General features: G+C 38.3%; 1 long non-coding RNA gene across 1 annotated transcript in view; it reads right to left on the bottom strand.

Moving 5' to 3' along the window:
* Window positions 1-1,290: 1,290 nt before the first annotated feature.
* Window positions 1,291-9,061, bottom strand: part of LOC103603168 — a 43,219-nt gene continuing 35,448 nt past the window's right edge. Inside the window, exons 3-4 of the long non-coding RNA XR_551589.1 lie at window positions 5,040-5,137; window positions 1,291-1,404 (exon numbers count right to left, since the gene is read on the bottom strand). This is a non-coding gene — a long non-coding RNA (uncharacterized LOC103603168). The remainder of the gene's footprint in view (window positions 1,405-5,039; window positions 5,138-9,061) is intronic.

A 9,061-nucleotide genomic window follows, 5' to 3' on the forward strand; every position in this document is an offset into this window, starting at 1 on the left:
AAATGTTCTTGTAAATATAGCTAAAGCAATTATTTTAGCCATTTTTTTAGCTTTTGTCTTTCTAAAATAAACATTAGACCCAAGAATATACATCCCTCCAAAGATTATTCTAATCCTGGTACATTTTTAGTTATTTTTCTCTCAGAGTCAGGAAATGATAAATCATGGATGCAATTTTAATTGTTTGTGTTTATTGATTATTTCCTATGTGCCAGGAGTTATGCTAAGTGCTTCACAGATATTGTGCTATTTAAAACTAACCATCCTGTTAGGTGAGTATTATTATTTTTATTTTCAAGTTTGGTATCTGAGCTATAAAATGTTTAAGGCTCCCATCACCAATAAATGGCACAGACTCCATTTATGCCAAGTGGGTGCACCCCCAGGCCCACGTTCTTAACCTCAACGCCATCCATTCCCTCTCGTGGGCTACTTACCCAATAGGGGAGGCAGCTGCATCATTCCTGTACAGACATCAGCTTCTAACCTTAGAGGGTGGAATTTTAAGGAAACTCCAGAGCAGGATCTTCCAGTTTTTTGACAGCCATTATAATAATTATATTTTTACCTCTAGTCATGGAATACACAGACAAACACACCCCATGGAATAATATTATTACTACTTTGTACCGGTCCTTTTCTGTTGCTTATAACAGAAATACTTGAAACTGAGTAATTTACAAAGAAACAATATTTATTGCTTAAAGTTTCAGAGACAGGGAAGTTCAAATCCAGAGAACATAGCTTGTGAGGGTCTTCTTTGGTGGTGACTTCAGCAGTGCAGCGTACCACATTTTGAGATGGTGGATGGCTTGAGTAGAGAGAGACAGAGAGAGCTTCTCATGCACTCTCTTTTAAAGCCATCAGACCCATGCCCATGACCGCCATTAAACCATTAAATGGATTAATCCATTCGCTATGGCTTGGTCCTCACAATCAAATCACCTCTTTAGGCCCTATCTCTCAATTGTCATATCTCAATATTCATAATATCATAATATCTTGATTATCATAATTATCAAGACCCTACCTCTCAATTAGCATAATTATCATATTCCCAACCTCAACAGTTACAGTGAGGATTAAACTTCAATGAGCTTGAGGGTGCATTCATTCAATCCACATGATCGATTTGTATTCTGATACAAATTTGTACTCTGATTTGTACTCTTGAGCATCAGATTTGTACTCTAATATTTTTTTGTTTTGTTCTATCTTGTTTTTTAAAAAATTCTGCTCAAAAATGCCTTAAATTGTTTTCACAAATCACTAATGGGTCATTACCTTTACTTTGAAGAACACTGCGCTAATGCATAGCCAGTCTGTCTTACACGATTATCTTTTTGAAGAGAGCTCTGCCACCTTAGGCAAGTTATTTAATTTCTGAGTCCTCAGCTTCCTCACCTGCAGAATGAAGGGATTGGACCAGATTAGTGATTCTAAATCCTGGCTGCACATAAGAAGTATTTGAAGAACTTTTGAATACACTTATGTCCAGGTTTTTGCCCCCAGAATTTCTGATTTAATTGTTTAAGGGTAGGGCCTGTGTACTCATATTTTTTTTAAAAAAAAACTACCCAGGTTACTATAATGTGCCACCAGAATTAGGAATTACTGGACTCATTGACTGCTAAATTTTCTTCCAGCCAAAAATTCTAGACTATTCTGACATAGTGAGTAGGTTATAAATATTTAAAAAAAAAATTTTTTTTTTTTTTTTTGTCTTTTTCCGTGTCCGGCAATGGATCGCAACCCTCAGTGTCGCCCCCGCACCGGACCGGGACCGGCAACGGGATCGCAGCCCTCGGTGTTGCTCCCGCGCCTCGCTCAGCCAGTGAGCGGGAACCGGTCTGTATGTGGGATCCGAACCCTCGGCGGGAGCGCCGCCGCACTTCCCAAGCGGCGCACTATAGCAGTGCGCCACCGGGCCGGCCCCTATTTTTTTTAAATTTAAAAATATTATTTAAAAATTTATTTTTGTAAGGAGAAAAGTGAATTAACACTCAGCAATATCTCTTATAAACAATGATTTTCACATTCTACTTACATAGTAACTGGAGTTTGTCTAAAATCCTGACTCCTAGGGCCACCCCCAGGGATTCTAACTGTGTACATCTAGAGTGGGGCAGTCCACTCTGCATCCTTAACAGACACCTTAGGTGATTCTGATGGAAGAGGTCTAAGAACTACTGCACCACATCATCTCAAAAACTGCTTATGGTTTCCACAGACCTTTAGCACCTGGCACAGGTTCATTCAATGTCTGCGCTGACTGGACTGGACACTCCAGCTGCCCCTCTGCCAATGCCCCGGGCTTCATGCCATTTCCTTCTGTTCTTTGATCCCTTTTCTAACTTAGCACAAATAAACAATCACATTCTCCCTTGTCTCCTACTGTACCCATAATTATGTCTTTAAATATTAAAATCACACTCCAATTAGGTTACTAATATCCTGGCAGGTGATTGCATGAAAGTAGGTAAAACAATAGGATGAACTTAGAATAATAATTGATAATATTATTTATTATTATAAATAATGATAATTAGTTAACAAATATTTTTATAGTATTAACTATGTGCCATTACAGTTCTAAGGGCTTTATAAATATTAACTCAGTTGATGTCCATAATAATCCTATGAGGCAGATGTTCTATTATCCCCCCCGTTTTATAGATGAGGACCGTGAATCCCACTGTATTTTTATAGCGCTGATTTTACTTAACGTTTTAAAGGGCATTACTCTTATTATTATTATTTATAAAACAAATGATATTAAATGGAATGAATGCAGAATTTCAGTTAATATTTTAATATGAGGCATGAAATAAATTTAATCCTTGGAGTAGGTGGCTGCAGGCAGACCTCTAGTATATACCGGTTCAGTCTCCTCCATAATAGAGGTATTTCAGTGGAAAGGTTTGAGAACATGATATTAAGGAATTACTTAGTAAAGTATTTTTAAATTAATTCACCCCAGTAGCAATCTTTTTTGTGTGTGTGTGTGTGTGTGTGTGTCTGGCTAGTATGTGGATCCAAACCCTGTCCTTGGTGTTATAACACCACATTCTAACCAGCTGAGCTAACTGAACAGCCCTTTTCTTGAATACTGTTATGTAACATGGCTTTCTTACCTAAATTTTAGCTCTAGTCAAGAAAATTTAATGTTATTGCCTAATACAAAATAAATATTTTTTATTGAGTTAGCAAATGTGTATTTGCCGATGAACCAGTGAGACCAGTATATCATTTGCCAACTCGCATTGATACACAAATTCCCTCACTTTGATGTGTAAACACTTATTTATTGGTTGATTAGGAAAGATACAATTCCCACATGAAGATGACTTCACTTGCAAAAGGGTTTTTTCTACTTTTAACATCCATTAACTGGCCCAATGGGCTAGTTTTATAAAGTCTTACCTAATCCCCAGCCTTTGGCTCCTTCCCATCCTCAAAACCAAGACTATTTATTCTCTATGTGCAGGTTCATCTCCACCTGGTCTATATCTTTGCTGCCAGTCTAGCTCTGAGCCATTTCTCACAGTTGATTTCGGGGTTCTTGGGTTGTTTCAAAGAGCTGGCTTCTATCTGGAACTACATTTCAGAAGATTGATCAGTGTCATGTCTTTTTCCCTGAGCCTGGGTCCTTGTCAGTAGAGCCCCAGCTAACTGGAAGAGGGAGTCTGAGAGTAGAGTCCATTTACTCCCACTGCCACACCTCATGGCAGCTAAGCTTTTCTGTAGGAAGTGTATCACAGGGTGCCTTATTTAGTTTTCTGTTGCTTATAACAGGATACTGAAACTGGGTAATTTATAAAGAAATAAAATTTATTTCTTATGGCTTTGGAAGCTAGGAAGTCCAAAGTCAAGGTGATGCATCTGGTGAGGGTCTTCTTCTTGGTGGGGACTCTGGGCAACGCAGAGTGTCACAGGGCGAGAGTGGCAAGAGCAGGAGCATGCTAACGTGTTCACTTGCTCTTCTTATAAAGCCACCAGAGCCACTACCATGATGACCCACTCATCCATTAACCCATTAACCCATTCATATGGGACTAGCCAGGTGATTCTTTAGTGGATTCCAGGTTGAATAGCTGTAGAAAACATTTTTGGGACTGGGTATCAGATGATATCACAAATAATATCAATTTTTTTAGATGTGATACTAATCTTGTGGTTATGTAGGAAAATGTCTTCATTTCCCATATATGAAATATTTAGGGATAAAATATTATGAAATAATTTACTTTAAAATACTTCAGAAAGATGATAAAGAAAATATGGTAAAATGGTAACAATGGTTAAATATAGGTTGTGACTACATCAGTGGAAATACATGGTTCTTTGTATACTTTTGTTTATTTGGGGGGAAAAACTTAGAGTAGTGGTTTTCAAACTGTGTTCCTCATCATCTGAGAACTTACTAGAAATGCAAATTCTATGGCCCCACTCTAGACCTACAGAATTGAAACTTGGGAGTGGGAGGGTTTCAGCAATGGTGTTTAAACAAGCCCACCAGGAGGTTCTGATGCACACTAAATAAAGTTTGAGAACCACTGCCTTAGGGCCTGGTGCAGGTGTGGAAGAGAGGATGATAGGAAAAGGATCAATCTGGTGGTGTGACATAATTACCAAGAAATATAAGATCAAAAACTACTTACCAAAATTGAGTACCTGCTAAGTAGGCATGGGAGTGAGAAATGAACATAAGAAGCTACCCTCAAAAAGCTAGGTATCAGTCAGCTCAGAGATGGAGGGCACCTGACCACATGGGCTGGCTGTGTCTCTTCTTACTGTGCGGGGTTAGGGGGTGTTCTGGTCCTGCCTCAGTAGCTCCTTCTGGTGCTTTCGTTCTTCTAAGATAGGCTCTTTCCCAGGGATTGGAGTCCTACTCCTAAAACATTGTTATGTGTTGATAGAGGGTGTTGTTGTTGAATGACTAACTGCTCAGCTCCAGAGTACTGTTTATTCTCTAATTACCATGCTCCACTGGGGTGTTCCTTGGGATGCTCTGTGACCCTGTGCCAGACATCACATACCTGAGCTGGAATACTTCCGCCGCATACCATCTTCTGCAGGAGACTGGGCATGCCCCAGAACTTATATCAAGTCCAGTGTGTCCCAGTGTGTCCCGCACCTTAGAGGAAGGAGAGGACAAGGATTTCTGGTCCATTTCATCCCACTTCGGCTAACTACCCATTCCCATGCTCGTCCCAGGCTTACCTAACATATTACCTTATATTTGGGCACATATTATTACAATGCTACATAAAAAAAAAAAAGGACTTCATATATGTCACTCACAAACCTTTTTTTCTTTTCACTTTCCTCAACTATTTTATCTGGCATTCTCTAGAGCAGTATTTTTCAAAATATTTTTTTTAAAAGATACTACATATAAAAATGATTCTGTGGCTAAATAAACCTGGGAAATACTATGTTAAACACATTTAATCAAGTTTATCTCATGCAGTACTTCTCAGAGCCTCTAATCCATTAAAGGTCATTGTGAATTTCTACATAAAGCAATTATGGAATGAATCATCTTGCAAACATCCTTACCTATAGAATACATATGGAATAAAGATTACAGTTCAGAGGAACATATTTTGGAAGTGTTTCCTTAAAGTTTCATGGGTAAAGTCTTATGAAAAAAAAAACTATATAAACATGCAATGGTAGAGGCCTTTCTTGAAGTTGTGAGAATGAGAATATTGTTTCCAGAGTTTATAGAAACAAACCTACAATAGTTTAAAACAATGGTAAATCCTTTCTCAGACATGAGTGTTAATAATCTAAGTTTTCAACACAAGTTACTTTTGCAGAATTCAAGAACATAAAGTTATTAAAGAGATGGAACTGCCACTTTGCACAACTCCAGAATTTAATGTGAATGTTGCCTCCTGGCAATAAGTGACCAGAGCAACCAGCGCTCATGGCTGCTGAGAGAAGAGGGGCTGTGGCTGATCCTACAGCAGGATGTGAGTTTCCATTTGTTTTCAGTTGCTGGGCCTTGCTTTTTTTGTACTTATGGAGAAATATAGTTACAAATTTAAAGTTTTGGCCTTTAGTATAACATATTATTGTAGAATCTTATAATGTCAATTTAATCATTAATTTTACTATTTTCTTTCTTTTCTTTTCCCAGAAAGCTTGAGACAAGAGTCAGGTATGAAAAGCTTTGAGTGCAGTCATTTCTTGAGGCTGAAGAATAGGCCAAATGAACCCTGCATTTTAAGTCTTAACAATAGAGCAATAATTTCTCTCATAAATGCTGAACAGTTGTGGTTCTTTTTACCAGACAATAGCTTGATTGGGATGCTACGTTTCCTGATTTAAGGAGCAAGGAGACAAAAGCAAAAATGGTCAAAGAAGAAAGCCCTAGGCTAGAAGATAAAAAGACCAGGATATGTATGAAATTAAAGCAAGTGTCTACCAAATGTGCTATCAGCCTTTTACCCCCAGTAGATGGTGGCTGGGGGAATGGGGGAAGGGAATTATCCACCCAGGATTACTTAGGTAAAATTATGGGAGAGTTCTGCAGACATTTTCTTAAGAAAATACTGCTCAATTTTAATACAAATTGCATTTTTACTTGAGTATACAATGTGAGTTAATTATATTCTTGAACATTTGACTAAAGCAAATGTACTTGAACATGTCTTTAGCAGGCACTGCACGAGTAGGCATTGGGAATTAAACAGCTGACAAGACTCATGGAGTCGTCATTCTAGTAGGCAAGGCTAACAAGCACCTACTGAAGACATCGTGGAGTGGGACATGCAGTATAAAGAAAATGAAGCGTGATATGATAGACCATAGCAGTACTTTCAGACTGAATGTCATGAAAGACCTCTTAGGAGGCGAACTGGAAGGTGAAGATGGAAGGATGAGTTAGATATTCAAAGAATTAGGAGGCAGGGAACATTCCAGACAAAGGGAATAGCAAGCTCAAAGACCCAAGTTATAAAAGAGCTTGGCATGTTGTATGAACAGAAAGAAGTCCTGGGTGGTTAAAAGCATAAACAGCAATGAAGAGAGTTCCAGAAGATAATACTGCATGGGCAGGCAGAAGCCTGATCACATAGGACATTGTAAGACACAGGATTTTATTTTGAAGTGATAGATTTCAGAATTCTGACTTACTGAACTGTCAGAGAATAAATGTATGTTGTTTTAAGTCACCAAGTTTGCGCTATTTGTTACAGCAGCCATAGGAAATTAATACACCTGTGAAGGATAAGATTGTCTCTATTCAAGTCTATCTGCACCTTTTTTTTTTTTTTTTTTTTGTCTGCCTGGGTTACTTTGAAAAGACCATCTTTGAGATCTGAAATTCTTTCTTCTGCTTGCTCTAGCCTGCTGCTCAAGCCATCTGCTGTGTTTTTATTTCATTGAGTGAATCTTTCATTTCTAGGAGTTCTGGTACCCTTTTTTTTTTTTTTTTTGAGGCTGGCCAGTACACAGATCAAACTGTAGACATTTGTGGTACCAGCACCAGACTCTAACCAACCGAGCTAAATAGCCAGCCTCCTACCTGCACTTTTGCCCAACTGAGAGAAAGAGAACTGTTGAGTGGTTGACACAATTTAATCCATAATATCGTGGATTCATCATTGATTCAGTGTCTGGTCCTCAGCACTGTATGTCTGAAAACTCCTTTGTTCATCAGGCATGATCAGATTAAGGAGGATTAATAAATACTAACCTAATTTACAAGAGACAGATATAAACCATCACCAATTTGTTGGTTTATTCAATGGAAATATAAACACTAAATGTGTCAGTGTACTCAGATCAGCAGCTAAATGCTGCTTGGTGTTGCATGGGAAACATAAAACCAGAATGGTTTATCTTCATGGCCAGTGTTAGCAAATCTCATAGCCTGGGGCACTAATTGCCATGGGATTAAAACATGTACATGAGCCAGACAGGTCCCCTCCCTCCTGACTATGCTGGAACATGCTGACATATTCTTACTTGTAGAGACCACCTTTCTAGGATCCTCAAAAGTCATTGTCATGCTGTTTCAGCAATATTACTTTAACTGTCTATGAAGATTAAATATCAGTTTATATTATCTCTTTAGAGACTTGGGTTGTAGTCTCATCAGGAACACACCTCTTCACTCACTCATGGATTCACTGAAGAAACGCTATTCAGTATTTACTATGTGACAGACATTGTGCTAGGATTTGAGACACAGAGATAAATAAATTTTTTTAGTGGATTAAAAGCTGCCATGTATTTCTTCTATAGGTATATGATCTCATCCATTTCTTGTGATTTCATGAACTTCATTTTTGGAGGATAACATTTTCTTATCTTTGTTGTCAAATTTAGGGATGGTCATATTGGGGACCTGTAAACAAGTCAAATCAGTTCAATGAAAAAATCCTCTTATTTGAACAATTTTAGTCATATTGGATTTTGACTACTTATCTAAGTATTAGCATTTCACCAGTCCAGTGTGACAAAGGTCCTAACATTTAAACAGTCTTAATGATATTAACATTCCTACAAAATAAGAGAATAGGTGGCCATTGTCATCAGTCAGAGTTGATACAGAAGGGGTTTATGCACTGTATGGTCTCTCCCAACTTGTAGTTTTATTCTGTAATAGCGATTCACATTGTCATTGAGCGCAGCTTATTTTTATCTAATTTTCTCAAGTCCAAATATCAGGACAATTCAAGGAACCATTAAGTTGCAAGCATGCCATCCACTCGAGCTTACATATGTAATTCATTGCACATCCAACCAATAGACTTCTGCTTGTGCAGCTATAGGGGGTTAGGGGTTTTTTGCCCTCACTTTCATAGTAAGAAGACCATGTTTAGTAGATTTCTCTTCTTGGTTTAATATTGCTGTGGTATAAATCAGTTGTGTGGTTTGAAAGTTAACATAAACTAGGGCTGGGGCCGAGCCCGTGGCGCACTCGGGAGAGTGTGGCGCTGGGAGCACACTGCGGGTTCGGATCCTATATAGGGATGGCCGGTGCTCACTGGCTAAGAGCATGCGGCCGGTCTCAAAAAAGGACAAAAAAAAAAAAAAAAAAAAA

This window comes from Galeopterus variegatus, unplaced genomic scaffold (assembly GCF_000696425.1).
Source record: "Galeopterus variegatus unplaced genomic scaffold, G_variegatus-3.0.2 Scaffold4477, whole genome shotgun sequence".
In the NCBI taxonomy this organism is placed as follows: domain Eukaryota; kingdom Metazoa; phylum Chordata; class Mammalia; order Dermoptera; family Cynocephalidae; genus Galeopterus; species Galeopterus variegatus.